The sequence below is a fragment of the Nerophis ophidion genome, linkage group LG10 (genome assembly GCF_033978795.1).
Source record: "Nerophis ophidion isolate RoL-2023_Sa linkage group LG10, RoL_Noph_v1.0, whole genome shotgun sequence".
NCBI classification, from domain to species: Eukaryota; Metazoa; Chordata; class Actinopteri; order Syngnathiformes; family Syngnathidae; genus Nerophis; species Nerophis ophidion.
In genome coordinates this window covers 67,949,225-67,970,837 of record NC_084620.1, presented here as the reverse complement: position 1 = coordinate 67,970,837, position 21,613 = coordinate 67,949,225, and the positions used below count along the sequence as shown (strand labels likewise).

Genomic DNA, 21,613 nt, shown 5'->3' with positions numbered 1-21,613 from the left:
AGAGTACTGGAGCCCGAACGGAAAACGCTCTATAGCCCGCAGACTTTTTTTGGGCTTTGGGAATCACTAATAAGCCGGAGTCCTTTGAACGCAGATTTCTTGCCGGGTTTTATCACCATTCTTCTAACAACACTCAATAAACGTTTGGGAACTGAGGAAAGTAATTCTGTAAGTACTGCAGCTTCTGGATCTTCTTGCTGGGGATCCTGACTAGAAGTGCGTTGCAGTAGTCTAGCCTAGATTATTGGTATATTTATGGATTAATTAGAGTTTATTTATTCTAATGCAATTTTCAATGCTACATTTTTATTCAAGATGAATGTGGAGAGGGGCGTGGTCCACGCGTTCCCTGCATGAAGCAGCCAACAGTTGAGTGGATACCTCAGCTGGTAAGAGTTATCTAATCACCTGTTCCTTTATTGGCAGCGCCGGAGACCATGAAGAGAGGGGGACTGACAAGCAAGAAGCAGACGGCTGAAAAGCAAGAGAACTGCACATTAAGATTTGTCAAAGAGAGAATAAAACTGTGGTAAAACTCTGCATCTGGCAGCAGTGTGGTCCTGTCAAACCTGAGGAACACGGGGGAGAGGAAGGGAACGTCACAATGAAGTTTTAGAATTTGATGCTAGCAACACGTGACAAAGAAGTTGGGAAAGGTGGGAATAAATACTGATTAAGTTGAGGAACGCTCATCAAACACTTATTTGGAACATCCCACAGGTGTGCAGGCTAATTGGGAACAGGTGGGTGCCATGATTGGCTATAAAAGCAGCTTCCATGAAATGCTAAGTAATTCACAAACAAGGATGGGGTGAGGGTCACCACTTTGTAAGCAAATTGTCGAACAGTTTTAGAACAACATTTCTCAACGAGCTATTGCAAGCAATTTAGGGATTTTACCATCTACAGCATGGGTGTCAAACTCTGGCCCGCCGTGTAATTTCATTTGGCCCTTGAGGCAATATCAAATTAACATTAGAGCTGGCCCGCCGCCATAACACCACATTCACCGCTAATACTCATACTCGTCAACCCTCCAAATTTTCCCGGAAGACTCCCGAAGTTCAGTGCCCCTCCCGAATTTCTCCCGATTTCCGCCCAGACAATAATATTGGGGGTGGGCCGTAAAAGCACTGCTTTTGGCGTTCTCGACATGTCGCCACGTCCGCTTTTCTTCCATAAAATCAGCGTGCCGGCCCATTCACATAATATATGCGGCTCATACGCACAAACAAGTGTATGCAAGGTCAACAGCCATACAGGTCACACTGAGGGTGGCCGTATGAACAAGGTTAACACTGTTACAAATATGCGCCACACTGCGAACCCACAGCAAACAAGAATGACAAACATTTCGGAAGAACATCCGCACCGTAACACAACCGGACAAATATTCAGAACCCCTTGCAGCACTAACTCTTCCGGGACGCTACAATATACACCCCCGCTACCACCAAACCCCGCCCCGACTCAAACCTGCCGCCGAAAAAAGGCATTAAATTTGTGTTTTTGTTTTATTTGATATGCCATTGATATTTTTGAATTATTATTTGAAACTGGATTTTGTATGTCACTATAAAGTTATATAAGCCTTGCTTGGTCAATATTCAATGCAAAACTTGTTTGGGTCCCTATTAAAAGGTTAATTTGTTCAACCTCGGCCCGCGGCTTTGTTCAGTTTTAAATTTTGGCCCACTCTGTATTTGAGTTTGACACCCTTGATTTACGGTCTGTAAAATCATCAAAAGGTTCAGAGAATCTGGAAAATCACTGCACGTAAGCAATGATATTACAGACCTTTGATCCCTCAGGCGGTACAGCATCAAAAACTGACATCAGTGTGTAAAGGATATCCCCACATGGGCTCAGGAACACTTCATAAAACCACTGTCAGTAACTACAGCTGGTTGCTACATCTGTAAGTGCAAGTTAAAACTCTGCTATGCAAAGCCAAACCCATTTATCAACAACACCAAGGAACGCCGCTGGCGTCGCTGGGCCCGAGCTCATCTAAGATGGACTGATGCAAAGTGGAAAAGTGTTCTGTGGTCTGACGAGTCCACATTTCAAATTATATTTGGAAACTGTGGACGTGGTGTCCTCCGGAACGAAGAGGAAAAGAACCATCCGGATTGTTATAGGCGCGAAGTTGAAAAGCCAGCATCTGTGATGGTATGGGGGTGTATTAGTGCCCAAGGCATGGGTAACTTACACATCTGTGAAGGCACCATTAATGCTGAAAGGTACATACAGGTTTTGGATCAACATATGTTGTCATCCAAGCAACTTTATCATGGACGCCCCTGCTTATTTCAGCAAGACAATGCCAACCACGTGTTACAACAGCGTGGCTCTGTAGTAAAAGAGTGCGGGTACTTTCCTGGCCCGCCTGCAGTCCATACCTGTCTATCATGGAAAATGTGTGGCGCACTATAAAGCGTAAAATACGACCCCGGTCTGTTGAACGACTGAAGCTCTACATAAAACAAGAATGGGAAAGAATTCCACTTTCAAAGCTTCAACAATTAGTTTCCTCAGTTCCCAAACGTTTATTGAGTGTTTTTAAAAGAAAAGGTGATGTAACACAGTGGTGAACATGCCCTTTCCCAACTACTTTGGCACGTGTTGCAGCCATGAAGTTCTAAGTTAATTATTATTTGCAAAAAAAAAATAAAGTTTATGAGTTTGAACATTAAATATTTTATCTTTGTAGTGCATTCAACTAAATATGGGTTGATAAAGATTTGCAAATCATTGTATTCTGTTTTTATTTACATCTAACACAATTTCCCAACTCATCAAGAAACGGGCTTTGTACTTTTTTAAATTAAACTTGTATTCAATTTGATGCATGTTTTGTATTAAAACAAATTTGTTGGAAAGAAATGGTACACATTGGTTTAGCTCGGTTGGTAGAGTGGCCGTGCCAGCAACTTGAGGGTTGCAGGTTCGATTCCCCCTTCTGCCATCCTAGTCACTGCCGTCGTGTCCTTGGGCAAGACACTTTACCCACCTGCTCCCAGTGCCACCCACACTACTTTAAATGTAACTTAGATATTGGGTTTCACTATGTAAAGCGCTTTGACTCACTAGAGAAAAAGCGCTATATAAATATAATTCACTTCACAATTCACTTCACTAACTTAACAAATTTGCACCGGCCGGAATTCAGGCCCGGTGGGATGGTTTACCAGCCCAGCATGAACACTACACACCACTTTGGGGCGAACGCAAATTATTGGGGTAAATTTGCCACTTTATTGTTTTCAGTAACAGAGCAGGAAGGGGCTAGAAATACATTATAAAAAATAAAATATTATAACAATTCATTTGAAGCGCCCAATGATTTAATAATTGACATTTTACACGCGTTTATTCACGCAAAAAGTAATTACTCATACCGTATTTCTCGGAGTATAAGTCACACCTGCCAAAAATGAATAATAAAGAAGGAAAAAAACATGATCGTCGCACTGGAGTATAAGTCGCATTTTTGGTGGAAATTTATTTGATAAAAGCCGACACCAAGAATAGACATTTGAAAGGCAATTTAAAATAAATAAAGAATAGTGAACAACAGGCTGGATAAGTGTACGTTATATGAGGCATAAATAACCAACTGAGAAGGTGAGCTAAATAATATTATTTGATATTTTACGGTAACGTGTTAATAATTTCACACATCAATCAATCAATCAATCAATGTTTACTTATATAGCCCTAAATCACTAGTGTCTCAAAGGGTTGCACAAACCACTACGACATCCTCGGTAGGCCCACATAAGGGCAAGGAAAACTCACACCCAGTGGGACGTCGGTGACAATGATGACTATGAGAACCTTGGAGAGGAGGAAAGCAATGGATGTCGAGCGGGTCTAACATGATACTGTGAAAGTTCAATCCATAATGGATCCAACACAGTCGCGAGAGTCCAGTCCAAAGCGGATCCAACACAGCAGCGAGAGTCCCGTTCACAGCGGAGCAAGCAGGAAACCATCCCAAGCGGAGGCGGATCAGCAGCGCAGAGATGTCCCCAGCCGATACACAGGCGAGCAGTACATGGCCACCGGATCGGACCGGACCCCCTCCACAAGGGAGAGTGGGACATAGAAGAAAAAGAAAAGAAACGGCAGATCAACTGGTCTAAAAAGGGAGTATATTTAAAGGCTAGAGTATACAAATGAGTTTTAAGGTGAGACTTAAATGCTTCTACTGAGGTAGCATCTCGAACTTTTACCGGGAGGGCATTCCAGAGTACTGGAGCCCGAACGGAAAACGCTCTATAGCCCGCAGACTTTTTTTGGGCTTTAGGAATCACTAATAAGCCGGAGTCCTTTAAAAAAGCGGTTATTCATCCTCTTCTTAAAAGACCTAACCTCATGGTAAACTACCGACCGGTGTCTCACCTTCCCTTTATTTCAAAAATCCTCGAAAAAATTGTTGCGGAGCGGTTAAATGAACACTTAGCGTCTAACAATCTATGTGAAACCTTTCAATCCGGTTTCAGGGCAAATCACTCCACGGAGATAGCCCTCGCAAAAATGACTAATGATCTATTGCTAACGATGGATTCTAATGCGTCATCTATGTTGCTGCTCCTCGATCTTAGCGCTGCTTTCGATACAGTCGATCATAATATTTTATTAGAACGTATCAAAACACGAATTGGTATGTCAGACTTGGCCCTGTCTTGGCTTAACTCTTATCTTACAAATAGGATGCAGTGTGTCTCCCATAACAATAAATCGCTCCTGAGTATAAGTCGCACCCCCGGCCAGACTATGAAAAAAACGGCGACTTATAGTCCGAAAAATACGGTAGTTACATGTTGCTTTATTAAAAAAAAATGAACTGAATCACTCAGGTAATTACTCTTAATAAATAAAATTATACTACTGGGGAAAGTAATCAATGAGATAATTTAAAAAACTTTAAATATCGACGTTTTATGAGAGCAGAGTGCGCCTGGAGTCAAATGACGGAGCAGCCTTTTAGCTTAGCTGTGTTTTTTTAATGCTTAGCAGCGGCAGCTCTGTTGATTCTTTTCAATGGCTTTGTCCACAAACGAGGAATTGTAGGATCAATAGCTTTTAACATCAATCATTGATTTGTTGTTCATTATTTCCTCCTAGTAGTAGAAGTAGGAGTGTGTACTAAGCCTACATGTTTTCTGTGTGACGTTGCCATCCATCCATCCATCATCTTCCGCTTATCCAAGGTCGGGTTGCGGGGTTAACAACCTAAGCAGGGAAGCCCAGCCTTCCCTCTCCCCAGCCACTTCGTCTAGCGCTGCAATCTACCGCTTTCCACCAACAGCATTCTTATTTATAGTCTCCATTTTTAATTGAACAAATTGCAAAAAATTCAGCAACACAGATGTCCAAATTACTCTGTAATTATCCATCCATTTTCTACCGCTTATTCCCTTTTGGGGTCGCGGGGGGCGCTGGCACCTATCTCAGCTACAATCGGGCGTAAGGCGGGGTACACCCTGGACAAGTTGCCACCTCATCACAGGGCCAACACAGACAGACAGACAACATTCACACTCACATTCACACACTAGGGCCAATTTAGTGTTGCCAATCAACCTATCCCCAGGTGCATGTCTTTGGAAGTGGGAGGAAGCCGGAGTACCCGGAGGGAACCCACGCATTCACGGGGAGAACATGCAAACTCCACACAGAAAGATCCCGAGCCTGGATTTGAACCCAGGACTGCAGGAACTTCGTATTGTGAGGCAGACGCACTAACCCCTCTGCCACCATGAAGCCCACTCTGTAATTAATGCGATGAAAAGAGATGACTTTTAGCCGTGAGTGGTGCTGGGCTAATATGTCCCCTCCAACCAATAACGTCACAAACGCGCGTCATCATTCTGCGACGTTTTCAACAAGAAAGTCCGCGGGAAATTTAAAATTGTAATTTAGTAAACTAAAAAGGCCGTATTGGCATGTGTTGCAATGTTAATATTTCATCATTGATATATAAACTATCAGACCGCGTGGTCGGTAGTAGTGGGTCTCAGTAGGACTTTAAGGTCCGCAGACAATTGTTCGTAAATATAAAGTGCATGGCACAGTTTTGTCACTGCCACGATCAGGAAGAAAACGCAAGCAATCACCTGCTGCTGAGAGAAACTTGGTCAGGATGATCGAGAGTCAACCGAGAACCACCAAAACGCAGGTCCATTCATTGGTCCATAGTGGGGCCAGCAGGGGACCATCTCGAGCAGAGACAGGTCAGCAGCGCAAACACTGGTTAGCATTAGCAGTAAAGCCACAGACCAGTAGCCATGAGTCTTTTATTTACACTAAATCAATGTAACAAAAATACAAAGGTCCTGCAGTCCTGGGTTCAAATCCAGGCTCGGGATCTTTCTGTGTGGAGTTTGCATGTTCTCCCCGTGACTGCGTGGGTTCCATCCGGGTACTCTGGCTTCCTCCCACTTCCAAAGACATGCACCTGGGGATAGGTTGATTGGCAACACTAAATTGGCCCTAGTGTGTGAATGTGAGTGTGAATGTTGTCTGTCTATCTGTGTTGGCCCTGCGATGAGGTGGCGACTTGTCCAGGGTGTACCCCGCCTTCCGCCCGATTGTAGCTGAGATAGGCGCCAGCGCCCCCCGCGACCCCGAAAGGGAATAAGCGGTAGGAAATGGATGGCAATGTAACAAAAACCCTATTACGGGGCCGCTATTCAAAATTGTTGCAAAAAATGTCCAAAATGGGACCTTCGACTTAGAATCAAGTTACGGGGAGACTTTTAAGATAACATCACCATGTATGGATGGAAAATGTCCTCAAGCGCTACTCATTTGCAGGCGGCGCTCCGCATATTGTACAAATTAAACATTTTGATTGCGAAGCCTGCAGGTTTGTTGCGTGAATAAGTGAGTCAATCAGCACCACGTCCTGTAACATCTGGATCCTTATTGCTGTCTTGGCTTCGGGTCAAGAATGGTTTTGGCACCGGGCGGACTCGTGCCAACTGACTCATCCTTCGTGCTTAAAACGCAGCCTGCTTGAAGATAAGGGGGAAATCCAGGCTCTCTTAATAAGAGGATGCCTGACCGCTTGATGGAGACATATCTGTTTAAAGTTCCCGTCTGCGGTTCATAGCCTGGGGCCTGCTTGCCTGCTTGCCTGCCTGTCTGTCTGTTCCCTCCCTCTTGGCTTTCCTTTCCCGTCTGTGCCACTGCTGCTTTGATTCAGCTGTAATAACAATATCCCAGAAGATTTACAGGTCACGTTCGGTGGCGGGAGTAGCAACGGGGAAGCTTATTTCATTGTTTGCCCTAATATGCACGAGGAAGAGTTTGCCCTTTAAGACGGCGGTCGTAGACAGCCGGAGACGTTCCACCAGACGAGGGTGTGGTTTATTAGGGGAGAGAATGACATATTTAATGGAAGTTTATCCTGGAGGAACTTCCTCAATGGTTTTTAAGAGGAGTCCAATACTTTTATTGCTCCACTGTGGATAAATGAAACACAAAGTACAAGCCTGCAGGGTGTCGAGAGCTTTTCTCAATCAATGTTTGAGTCTAACGTCTGAATGACGTTTACGACTTGAGTAACAACTCGTGAAAAAAAAACGTCAAACAAAATAAGAATACGATTATTCCAGTCATTACTTTAAAGGCCTACTGAAACCCACTACTACCGACCACGCGGTCTGATAGTTTATATATCCATCCATTCATCCATCTTCTTCCGCTCATCTGAGGTCGGGTCGCGGGGACAGCAGCCTAAGCAGGGAAACCCAGACTTCCCTCTCCCCAACCACTTCGTCTAGCTCTTCCCGGGGGATCCCATGGCGTTCCCAGGCCAGCCGGGAGACATAGTCTTCCCAACGTGTCCTGGGTCTTCCCCGTGGCCTCCTACCGGTTGGACGTGCCCATCCTGACCAGATGCCCGAACCACCTCATCTGGCTCCTCTCCATGTGGAGGAGCAGCGGCTTTACTTTGAGTTCCTCCCGGATGGCAGAGCTTCTCACCCTATCTCTAAGGGAGAGACCCGCCACACGGCGGAGGAAACTCATTTCGGCCGCTTGTACCCGTGATCTTATCCTTTCGGTCATGACCCAAAGCTCATGACCATAGGTGAGGATGGGAACGTAGATCGACCGGTAAATTGAGAGCTTTGCCTTCCGGCTCAGCTCCTTCTTCACCACAACGGATCGATACAACGTCCGCTTTACTGAAGACGCCGCACCGATCTCACGATCCACTCTTCCCTCACTCGTGAACAAGACTCCTAGGTACTTGAACTCCTCCACTTGGGGCAGGGTCTCCTCCCCAACCCGGAGATGGCATTCCACCCTTTTCCGGGGGAGAACCATGGACTCGGACTTGGAGGTGCTGATTCTCATTCCGGTCGCTTCACACTCGGCTGCGAACCGATCCAGCGAGAGCTGAAGATCCAGGTCAGATGAAGCCATCAGGACCACATCATCTGCAAAAAGCAGAGACCTAATCCTGCGGTCACCAAACCGGAACCCCTCAACGCCTTGACTGCGCCTAGAAATTCTGTCCATAAAAGTTATGAACAGAATGGGTGACAAAGGACAGCCTTGGCGGACTCCAACCCTCACTGGAAATGTGTCCGACTTACTGCCGGCAATGCGGACCAAGCTCTGACACTGATCATACAGGGAACGGACCGCCACAATAAGACAGTCCGATACCCCATACTCTCTGAGCACTCCCCACAGGACTTCCCGAGGGACACGGTCGAATGCCTTCTCCAAGTCCACAAAGCACATGTAGACTGGTTGGGCAAACTCCCATGCACCCTCAAGAACCCTGCCGAGAGTATAGAGCTGGTCCACAGTTCCACGAGCAGGACGAAAACCACACTGTTCCTCCTGAATCCGAGGTTGGACTATCCGGCGTATTTTATATATTGTAGTTTATATATCAATGATGGTTCTCTGTTGACTCTTGATCATCCTGACCAATTTTCTCTCAGCAGCAGGTGATTGCTTGCGTTTTCTTCCTGATCGTGGCAGTGACAAAACTGTGCCATGCACTTTATATTTACGAACAATTGTCTGCGGACTTTAAAGGCCTACTGAGACCCACTACTACCGACCACGCGGTCTGATAGTTTATATATCAATGATGAAATATTAACATTGCAACACATGCCAATATGGCCGGTTTAGTTTACCAAATTACAATTTTAAATTTCCTGCGGAGTTTCTTTTTGAAAACATCGCGGAATGATGACGCATGCGCGGGACGTCTCGAGTTGGAGGGGACATGTTAGCCCAGCACCACTCGCGGCTAAAAGTCGTCTCTTCTCATTGCATAATTACACAGTATTTTGGACATTTGTGTTGCTGAATCTTTTGCAATTTGTTCAATTAATAATGGAGACGTCAAAGAAGAAAGATGGAGGTGGGAAGTTTTAACCTTTAGCCACACAAACACACGGTGTTTCCTTGTTTAAAATTCCCGGAGGTGAAGCTTTACTATGGATCAGAGCGGTCAAGCGAACACGGATCACGACTACATGTCGACCGGCAGTTTTTGGTGAGAAAATTGTGGTAATAAGTCGCCTCTTACCGGAGATCAGCAGAGCTTCTGTCGTACTGCTGCTGCCGTGACTGATTCCCTCAGAGACTGGCGTCAACACACAGGTGGACACACCCCGGGGCGTCATGGCGTAGTGGGTAGAGCAGCCGTGCCAGAAACCTGAGGGTTGCAGGTTCGCTTCCCACCTATGGACATCAAAGTCGCTGCCGTTGTGTCCTTGGGCAGGACACTTCACCCTTTGCCCCCGGTGCCGCTCACACCGGTGAATGAATGATGAATGAATGAATGGTGGTGGTCGGAGGGGCCGTAGGCGCAAACTGGCAGCCACGCTTCCATCAGTCTACCCCAGGGCAGCTGTGGCTACAGATGTAGCTTACCACCACCAGGTGTGAATGAATGATGGGTTCCCACTTCTCTGTGAGCGCTTTGAGTATATAACAATAGAAAAGCGCGATATAAATCTAATCCATTATTATTATTATTATTATTATTACCCCTCCGACTATCAGGTACTATTTAACTCACTAAAACACTAGCAACACAATAGAAAGATAAGGGATTCCCCAGAATTATCCTAGTAAATGTGTCTAAAAACATCTGAATCGCTCACAATGCAATCGCCTTTTTTTTTTAAGTTATCATGCCTGTAATTCAGTTTTATTTGATCATATTTGTTTTGTTTTTGGACTCTTGTTTCTCGTTTTACACTTCCTGGTTTTGTTTGTTTCCATAGTAACCCATTAGTTTCCACCTGGTCTCCAAGTCACGCCCAGCCCTCAGTCCCACACCTGTTTATAATCACCATAGCTGCTATCTATACCATTTTGTTTCTGTCCTCGTCCTGGGAACTTTGCTATTTGCTTTCTGCCTTCATGCCTGCTATTGCATTGCCTACATATGCTACTCATTCTCCATCAATCAATCAATGTTTATTTATATAGCCCCAAATCACAAATATCTCAAAGGACTGCACAAATCATTACGAGTACAACATCCTCGGAAGAACCCACAAAAGGGCAAGGAAAACTCACACCCAGTGGGCAGGGAGAATTCACATCCAGTGGGACGCCAGTGACAATGCTGACTATGAGTATTATTTTTTTAAATTATTATTCATGTTTTAAATCTCCAGATCAAGATTAGGTACATCTGTCAATTTGATGATTTTAAAGATTTAAGTTGTATGCTCTTTTTGTCACATGTTTTTCATGGAAAAAATCACAAATTATGCAATATTTTCACTTAACAATTTTTTTAAGTGGAATATTTGAGATTTTATAATAATTGGAGCATTAAAAAGTCAATAACTCATAACACCATTGATTTTAATGAATTATTATTTTTTGAGCAATGACATTAAAAAAAAAAACAAATCACACTAAAATTATTGGGGATCCAAAAGGTTCCTACTCATTAAAGTGTTAGAAAATAAATTATAAATTTTTTTACTGTTTACTTTTAACACAATGGTCTCAAGATCAACTTCAGATCTATCCGTCCATCCATCCATTTTCTACCGCCTATTCCCTTTCGGGGTCGCGGGGGGCGCTGGCGCCTATCTCAGCTACAATCGGGCGGAAGGCGGGGTACACCCTGGACAAGTCGCCACCTCATCTCAGGGCCAACACAGATAGACGGACAACATTCACAGCAGTTTTTTAAAAGAAGGGCCTAAAATGAACAAACAAAAAACATTAACAACAATAAAACTGGTCACCTATAGGGGGGGGGGGTTGCCCACATTTGAGGTCCTCTCCAAGGTTTCTCATAGTCATAATTGTCACTGGCGTCCCACTGGGTGTGAATTCTCCCACATAAGGGCAAGAAAAACTCACACCCAGTGGGCAGGGAGAATTCACACCCAGTGGGACGCCAGTGACAATGCTGACTATGAGAAACCTTGGAGAGGACCTCAGATGTGGGCAACCCCCCCTCTCTAGGGGACCGAAAGCAATGGGTGTCGAGCGGGTCTAACATGATACTGTGAAAGTTCAATCCATAGTTCAAATTCATAGTGCCCACCTTGCTATTCTTGCCTCCTGTTTTTCTTGTCACAGTAATTGTTTTGTTTTAGTTGTTTATAGTCATGCCATCTTGCTGTTTATGTTCATAGTTCATTCATGCCATAGTGCAAGTGTTTTTGTTTCCTGTTTGTATTTTGTACTATAGTAATATACCTCCTTGTGAGCGCCCTTTGTTTTGATTATTTTTGTATTTAGTGTATTAATATATTATCATCATGTACCTGAATTCATGCCTGGCTCGTCCTGTAATCCCTCTGCGTCAAAGGAGCAAAACCAATCCATGTCATAGTTCTGACATAACTTAATTTTTTTTATTTTTTTTTCTAGTCCTTCGCTATCAATATCCTCAGCCACGAATCTTTCATCCTTGCTCAAATTAATGGGGAAATTGTCGTTTTCTCGGTCCAAATAGCTCTTTTTGTTGGAGGCTCCAATTATAAACAATGTGACACACGGGTGACGTCATCGTCTGCTACTTCCGGTACAGGCAAGGCTTTTTTATTAGCGACCAAAAGTTGCAAACTTTATCGTGGATGTTCTCTACTAAATCCTTTCAGCAAAAATATGACAATATCGCGAAATGATCAAGTATTACACATAGAATGGACCTGCTATCCGCGTTTAAATAAGAAAATCTCATTTCAGTAGGCCTTTAAATACTAAATTCCTGCAGCAATCTCCGAGTGTTGGCTATTATGTAAGGTTCACCACATACAAATATTTTGCTACCAAATGTATTTCGGTTACTTTTGAAATAAAAGGGACCACAAAACTATACTGAAGACTAAAAAAAACCCCCAAAAAACAGTAGTAGTAGGTCTAAGTATTCATAAAAAAAAAGGGAAAAGTTTGATTTAACAAGTACCGTATTTCCTTGAATTGCCGCCGGGTAAATAGTATGTGCCTGCCTAGAATTACTGCCGGGTCAAGCTTGTTTCGCAAAATAATTAGCGCATGCTTAGCATTACCGCCAGCTCGTTTCGCAAAATATTATTTTTATTAGCGCATGTCTAGAATTTCCGCCGGGTCAAACTAGTCATGTCACGAGTGACACTTCACCTGTTATCATTTTCAAACTGGAGGAGGCTGATTTCAATAATTTGAAATCGCATAAAGGGAAGAAGATTAAGAGCTATTCAGTAGGATTTAAGGTCCAAGCTATTGAATATGCTAAAAAGAACAGTATGTTTTATTAATATACCGTAGCTGCGTGTGTCAAATATGAGTCATTAAATGACTCCCGCCTCCTGGTGGTAGAGGGCGCTAGTGATCCTTCTTGCGACTACTCGGCTGCAGAAGAAGTGACAACAAGCAGCAAGAGTGAGCAGCGATCATTTTTTTCCTCTCGCTTGCACTTTTAACATGGAGGATTACATATCTAAAATAAAACAGTTTTCTAAACTGAACTTTCAATGGAAGCAGGAGGTAATAAAGGAAGATCTCCATTGGGGACAGAGAGACTTTTAAAACTGAAGAAAGATAAGGAAGACTTCTATAAACAAGTTATCGATGCTTTTAATATGAAGGAGCTGCGCATGGACTTCATTTATAAGTAAAGGTAAGACCATAATAACCTTTTTTTTAATTAAATGTGCTTTACATGATGGTATCCTTACATCACACTCAAATTTATAAGCGCAGGCCTAAATTTACTGCATGCCTTTGGTAAGTGCTGGAGTGAGAAGAGGTTTTAAATTAATTAGCGCCCCGGTGGCAATTCGAGGAAATACGGTATATTTAATATTTTGGGGCACTGTATCCTTATACACAGTTTTAACAGTAACAATGTGTTTGAATATAGGAAAATAAAACATTGGACTCTAATCAAGTGATTCTTTGGCGTACCGCTAAATCAGGGGTGCCCATTACGTCGATCGCGAGCTACCAGTCGATCGCGGGGGGTCTGTCAGTCGATCTCCAGCCAGGCTTTTAAAAAAAATAGACCTAAAAATGAGTGATCATCAATCTTCACCAAGACGTCACTTAAATGACATTCACGGTACCGGAGGGTCTTGTGAGATGACGCTGGCTGCTGCAAGATCATTATTATGAAAATATGACCGAGAGGAAGGCGAGAAACACTTTTTATTTCAACAGACTCTCGCGCTGTACCTTCCGTCAAAACTCTAAAGGCCGACTGCACATTTCCTATCTTCACAATAAAAGCCCTGCTTCATGCTGCCTGCGCTAACTAAATACAGAGTCTCGGGAAACTGGCGTGCACAAGTGATCCCTCAGAAAGCTGGCGTGCACATCACTTGTGCACGCCAGCTTTCCGAGACTCTTATTTTGTTAGCGCAGGCAGCATGAAGCAGGGCTTTTATTGTGAAGATGGGAAATGTGCAGTCGGCCTTTAGAGTTTTGACGGAAGGGACGGCGCGAAAGTCTGTTGAAATAAAAAGTGTTTCTGGCCTTCCTCTCTGTCATTTTTTCATAATAATGAACTGGCAGCAGCCAGCGTCATCTCACAAGACCCTCGGGTGCCGTGAATGTCAATCAAGCAAGCTACGGAATTTGCCGCCAATGTTTTTCTTGTAAAGTGTATGGAAGCTGGATGAATTAGATGCCAAAAACCAACCACTTTCATGTGGTATTGTACAGAAAGGACCACTTTTTTTCTCCTCCATTTGAAAATGTGGGCGTTATCATCATTACTGTCTGATTCCAATCAATGCAAGTCATCAGAATCAGGTAATACACCAACTTATATTCTTGTCTTTGTGAAAGAAAGACATCTATATGTGTTACACATGCTTGTATTATCATTAAACACGTTTAACTTGTTTACAAAAATGTCTCTTTCATAAATAAATAAATATAAATGATATATATAAATGAGGTAGATCCCCTCGAGTTGGTCAATTGAAAAGTAGCTCGCCTGCAGAAAAAGTGTGGGCACCCCTGCGCTGAATGGATCCCACGTACCAGAGTCTGAGATTCCCTGCAGTGACATATTTTGTCATTTGCCATTGTATTATTATGTCAAATTTATGAGGAACAAACTGTATAAAATGGTTGGATTACTAATTTACTTGTTTATTTACTGTTTTAGAAGTAGCCCTGCAGTGAAACTACAATGGAAATGCTTTTTAGTGTGCTTGAAGTTGTTTCCACAGAGTAGATGTTATTAATATATTTTCGACAACAGGGGTTCTTAACCGTTTTGACCTCAGGGCCAACTTTTCCAATACACTGAATTCGTAAGTTTACGCTTGATTTTAATCATACTCAATAATTCTATCTATCCTACTTAAAGTTTCCAACCTTGCCGAATGATATGAAACCATGTGTTTATCAGAAATATTATTTATTCAACACATAATCCTTAGGCTCAGGTCAGGCTGATTAAAAAAATAAACACTAATCAAATATAGTAAATACTGTCAGTTAGTCTCATGACTAACTGACAATGAAGAAATGTACATTCAATTATTTTGTACAAAAAATGAATAATGAATATGTTTCTTAACTAAATTGTCAATAAAATAAAGCTGTGTTTCTCAACTTTTTTTCAGTGATGTACCCCCTGTGAACATTTTTTTAATTCAAGTACCCCCTAATCAGAGTAAAGCATTTCAGGTTGAAAAAAAAGAGATAAAGAAGTCAAATACAGCACTATGTCATCAGTTTCTGATTTATTAAATTGTATAACAGTGCAAAATATTGCTCATTTGCAGTGGTCTTTCTTGAACTATTTGGAAAAAAGATATAAAAATAACTATAAACTTGTTGAAAAATAAACAAGTGATTCAATTTTAAATAAATATTTTTACACATACGTAATCATCAACTTAAAGTGCCCTCTTTGGGGATTGTAATAGAGATCCATCTGGATTCATGAAATTAATTCTAAACATTTCTTCACAAAAAAAGGAATCTTTAACATCAATATTTATGGAATATGTCCACAAAAAAATCTAGCTGTCAACACTGAATATTGCATTGTTGCATTTCTTTTCACAGTTTATCAACTAACATTCATATTTTGTTGAAGTATTATTCAACAAATATATTCATAAAGGAGTTTTGAATTCTTTTGATTTTTAGAATATTTTTGAAAAATCTCACGTACCCCTTGGCATACCTTCAAGTACCCCCAGGGGTACTTTTAGAACCACTGAAATAAAGTGCAAATGAATATACAGACTCACCACTTTAGTCGTATTTTTTGCGCTTAAGAAACTTCTCTACGACTTTCACTCCAGACTTCTTTTATTTGTTTGACATTGTAATAACCGTCACAAGTGGTGTAAGAATGTATTACAACTGAGAACCGCTGCGGCCCATACGGACCACAACTGAGAAAAAGTACATTTTTGGCGGCACTTTTAGGGCATGCTCGCGGCCCAACAATGGGTTAAGAAATGTTATTCTACATTATATGAAAAATCTAAAGTAGTAAAAAAAAAAAAAAGCAGACACAATACCACAATTAATTTTTAATTGCCCCTTAAGTCATCCAGCAGCTATACAATTATAAAAGGATATTGCTGAAGAGACCATATTTCGGATATGATTATTTTTGACTGTCTATACCAGGGGTCACCAACCTTTTTGAAACCAAGAGCTACTTCTTGGGTACTGATTAATGTGAAGGGCTACCAGTTTGATACACACTTAAATAAATTGCCAGAAATAGCTCAATTGACCTTTAATGAATAAATCTATATATATAAAAAATGGGTATTTATGTCCGTCATTCCGTCGTACATTTTTTTCCTTTTACGGAAGGTTTTTTGTAGAGAATAAATGATGAAAAAAACACTTAATTGAACGGTTTAAAAGAGAATACACGAAAAAAATGAAAATAACATTTTGAGACATAGTTTATCTTCAATTTCGACTCTTTAAAATTCAACCGAAAAAAATTAAGACAAAAACTAGCTAAATCGAAACTTTTTGAAAAAATGATAAAAATAATTTATGGAACATCATTAGTAATTTTTCCTGATTAAGATTTATTTTACACTTTTGATGACACGTTTTAAATAGGTTAAAATCCAATCTGCACTTTGTTAGAATATATAACAAATTGGACCAAGCTATTTTCCAGAACAAAAATTTTAAATGAAATTCAATACGGTTTAAACTTGATTCTACAGATTTTCTAGATTTGCCAGAATATATTTTTTTAATTTTAATCATAATAAGTTTGAAGAAATATTTCACAAATATTCTTCGTCGGAAAAACAGAAACTAAAATTTAGAATTAAATGAAAATGTATTTATTATTATTTCCAATATAAAAAAAAATACTTGAACATTGATTTAAATTGTCAGGAAAGAGGAGGAAGGAATTTAAAAGGTAAAAAGGTATATGTGTTTAAAAATCCTAAACTCAACTCAACGCCTTCCACATGAGATCCCTCAGGAGGCTGCTCAACATCAGGTGTCAGGACAAGATCCCAGACACTGAGGTCCTCCACAGGGCAGAGATGGAGAGCATCTATGCCATCCTCAAATGTTCCCAGCTGCCGTATGTCAGACGAACGCCTACCAAAAATGCTTCTGTACGGTGAATTGCACCATGGAAAGCGCTCACGCGGCGGACAGCGGAAACGCTTTAAGCACACCCTAAAGACCAGTCTCAAGGGCTGTGGTCTGGACCCAGAGACCTGGGAAGCCGATGCCCAACACCGTTCAAACTGGGGCTCGGCAGTCTTGCATGGTGTAGCAGACTTTGAGGAGAAACGCATCCATGAAGCCGAACAGAAGCGACAGTTCCGCAAGACCAGGGACTGTTCCTCCCTCTCAGCCAGCACACCCCCAGCCATAACCTGCCCTCAATGCAGCCGGTCATTCCGTGCTAGGATTGGCCTCATCAGCCATCTTCACACACACAAATCAACGTGAAGTCACCTGGTCATCTTCGAAAAGGAAGGACGAACATTATTTATACATAGTATCTATACATACACATATATATATATGCATATGTGTATATACATATATATATACATACAGTATATATATGGTATTTACAGTATATACATACATAAATATATATACAAAGGTATATACAGTATATATAAATATTATATATATATATATATATATATATATATATATATACATATATTTATATTAGGGCTGGGCAACGATTAAACATTTTAATCGAAGTTAATCGCACTATTTCTCCGATTAATCGCGATTAACTGCATTGTATACGCAAAGCCCAATAATGAATTCAAAAGTAGTGTGTAGTGCACCTTTATTGGAATATTCTCCCACATGAACAAAAGCGCCAAAAAATGTGTTGTGCAAACACAATTTAAATCAGTCCTTGTTAAACAGTAGCAGTTAAATAGCACATTTGATGAAAATCAACTCAAAAAATGTAAATACAAACATTTAAGCTTATTGCCACTGCCAGGGTATTTAAGTTATCCTGTTTGTTATGGAAAATAAATATAATCTACATACAAATCTCTGAGCCACAATCATAACATCTGAACAGGCAATTTCTGAGCTAACAGCAGGAACATTTTTTTTTATCAGGGATTTTATGTTTAAAAAAACGATATTATAGGTAGTGGGCTGTTTTAGGGAATTTTGGATCAAATTATCCGTAGTAGCAATATTAATAATGTTGTGTTTATTCTGCGTAGTGCACTTAAAATAATTATGACCATATCTAGGAATTGATATGATGGGAATTTTCCGATTGTTTGCTTGGTGCTTTGATAAACTGAAGGCATCATATACATGGTACTATATTGTGATGTTATGAGCCAGGGAAAAAAAGAACTACCCTACCCAGCATGCAACAGGAGTGACGCGGTAGCCCGGTATAGGTTGTGTCGCCATGACGGCATCTTGTATGTTGTGATATGCACGCTCTGAAAGCAAACGTTAAGAACTCAGCCAACACTCCTGGTCTGCATTATTCATAAATAGACAGACAACACATATACTCCGCTGCTTCACAGGCCGCTGGATGTAGCTGGCAAAGTATTCCCATGCTAGCTAGCCGGTCTAGCAAGCACGCCTCATTCAGTCCAAAACGGCCCGATCTATCCACATCCAGAATTGTCTGGCGGTCGTAAGTGATCCCGGAGTGACCACGCTGTAAGCCAGCCAGGAAATTTGCAAAATTATCCGGTATTTTTGCCAAATGTTCCATCTTTACCAAGAGCCCCTGCACGCCGGGCGACGCCATCTTGTTAAGAAAAGGCGTCAACAAAATAAAAGCATGTAAACAACATACGCAAATGTGCGATAAAATAATTGTCAGCGTTAATAGATTGATGAGTTAACTCGTAATTAACGCATTAATTTGCCCACCCCTAATTTATATATATATCAGCGTTTCCCACACATTAAATGGGTTGTACTTGTATAGCGCTTTTCTACCTTCAAGGTACTCAAAGCGCTTTGACACTACTTCCACATTTACCCATTCACACACACATTCACACACTGATGGAGGGAGCTGCCATGCAAGGCGCCAACCAGCACCCATCAGGAGCAAGGGTGAAGTGTCTTGCTCAGGACACAACGGACGTGACGAGGTTGATACCAGGTGGGATTTGAACCAGTGACCCTCGGGTTGCGCACGACCACTCTCCCACTGCGCCACGCCGTCCCGATTACATTCATTTATTTGTGGCGGCCCGCCACGAAAGAATTACGGTCGCGACAAAAAATTAATAAAAAAAAGAAAAAATTTATAAAAATATAAACACTGTATATATATATATATATATATATATATATATATATATTTTTTTTTCTTTTGATTCGCTCGACCGCTCATAAAAGCAATGGGACTCTGTCTGTGAATGGAGCTTGTAGTTACATATTATATAAATATGTAAATATTATATAAATATGTATATAAATATGTACATAAAGTGTTGTAATTATATTCCAACTCCGCGTTCTTCTTGGTAATCGACACCCCACCCCCCCCGCTTGCCGACCACACCACCACAAATAGATGCCTGACCTGTGGGAAACACTGTATATATCCATCCATCCATTTTCTACCGCTTATTCCTTTTCGGGGTCGCGGGGGGCGCTGGCGCCTATCTCAGCTACAATCGGATATAGATATATATATATATACAGTATATATATATATATAATTTATTTTTCAAGTAGCATTTTAAGTGTCCATCCTTTATTTTAATCCAAATGTTTCTTAAAAACGGGAAGCATCATTTTTTTTTGTTTTTCCACATCATCGACGTTGGCGCCTGACAAATGACTTGTGATCTTTATGTGGAAACCCAGCATGAGAATGTGCGTCATGTGTGTTTGCAAGGCTTTAACATGTTGGTTTCGCTTCTACTTCCTCTTGATGCGTGATGACCCCACAGCTTGAAAGGCCTCTTCGTCATCTCGTGCTTGCCAAAACCATCACATTTCTGTGAGGAAGTGTCAGGGAGATGGGCATTTGCACACTTCATTTGTGGGAAGAACCACACTTGTCATCGTTTCCAACACCCATTAATGATAATTCAACGCTATTTCTTGCAAACCCCGTTTCCATATGAGTTGGGAAATTGTGTTAGATGTAAATATAAACAGAATATGTAAATATAAACAGAATACAATGATTTGCAAATCATTTTCAACCCATATTCAGTTGAATATGCTACAAAGACAACATATTTGATGTTCAAACTGACAAAAAAAAATGTTGTGCAAATAATAATTAACTTTAGAATTTGATGCCAGCAACACAAGACAAAGAAGTTGGGAAAGGTGGCAATAAATACACTCATCAAACACTTATTTGGAACATCCCACAGGTGTGCAGGCTAATTGGGAACAGGTGGGTGACATGATTGGGTATAAAAGCAGCTTCCATGAAATGCTAAGTAATTCACAAACAAGGATGGGGTGAGGGTCACCACTTTGTAAGCAAATTGCCGAACAGTTTTAGAACAACATTTCTCAACGAGCTATTGCAAGGAATTTAGGGATTTTACCATCTACGGTCCGTAAAATCATCAAAAGTTTCAGAGTCTGGAGAAATCACTGCACTTAAGCGATGATATTACGGACCGTTGATCCCTCAGGCGATATCGCATCAAAAACAGACATCAGTGTGTAAAGGATATCACCACATGGGCTCAGGAACACTTCATAAAACCACTGTCAGTAACTACAGTTGGTCGCTACATCTGTAAATGCAAGTTAAAACTGTGCTAAGCAAAGCAAAACCCATTTATCAACAACACCAAGGAACGTCGCTGGGGTCGCTGGGCCCGGGCTCACCTAAGATGGACTGATCCAAAGTGGAAAGGTGTTCTGTGGTCTGACGAGTCCACATTTCAAATTATATCTAGAAACTGTGGTTGTGATGTCCTCCGGAACAAAGAGGAAAATAACCATCCGGATTGTTATAGGCGCGAAGTTCAAAAGCCAGCATCTGTGATGGTATGGGGGTGTATTAGTGCCCAAGGCATGGGTAACTTACACATCTGTGAAGGCACCATTAATGCTGAAATGTCCATACAGGTTTTGGAGCAACATATGTTGTCATCCAAGCAACGTTATCATGGACGCCCCTGCTTATTTCAGCAAGACAATGCCAAGACACGTGTTACAACAGCGTGGTTTTGTAGTAAAAGAGTGCGGGTACTTTCCTGGCCCGCCTGCAGTCAAGACCTGTCTCCCATGGAAAATGTGCGGCACATTATGAAGCGTAAAATACGACAGCGGAGACCCCGGACTGTTGAATGACTGACGCTCTACATAAGACAAGAATGGGAAAGAATTTCACTTTCAAAGCTTCAACAATTACTTTCCTCAGTTCCCAAACGTTTATTGAGTGTTTTTAAAAGAAAAGGTGATGTAACACAGTGGTGAACATGCCCTTTCCCAACTACTTTGGCACGTGTTGCAGCCATTAAATTCTAAGTTAGTTATTATTTGCAAAAAAAAAACAAAGTTTATGGGTTTGAACATCAAATATCTTGTCTTTGTAGTGCATTCAACTGAATATGGTTTGAAAAGGATTTGCAAATCATTGTATTCCGTTTATATTTACATCTAACACAATATCCCAACTCACATGGAAACGGGGTTTGTACATTTA

General features: G+C 41.3%; 1 long non-coding RNA gene across 3 annotated transcripts in view; it reads right to left on the bottom strand.

Annotated features, from left to right (window-relative positions):
* The window catches only part of LOC133561210 (uncharacterized), a 149,997-nt gene that overhangs the window by 45,744 nt on the left and 82,640 nt on the right, over nt 1–21,613 (bottom strand). Inside the window, exon 5 of one of the 3 annotated variants that reach the window (XR_009808608.1) lies at nt 139–474. The exons of 1 other annotated variant lie outside the window; for it this stretch is intronic. This is a non-coding gene — a long non-coding RNA (uncharacterized LOC133561210). Of the gene's footprint in view, nt 1–138; nt 475–21,613 lie in introns of those variants that run through there. One more of the 3 variants, XR_009808609.1, reaches the window with a different exon arrangement.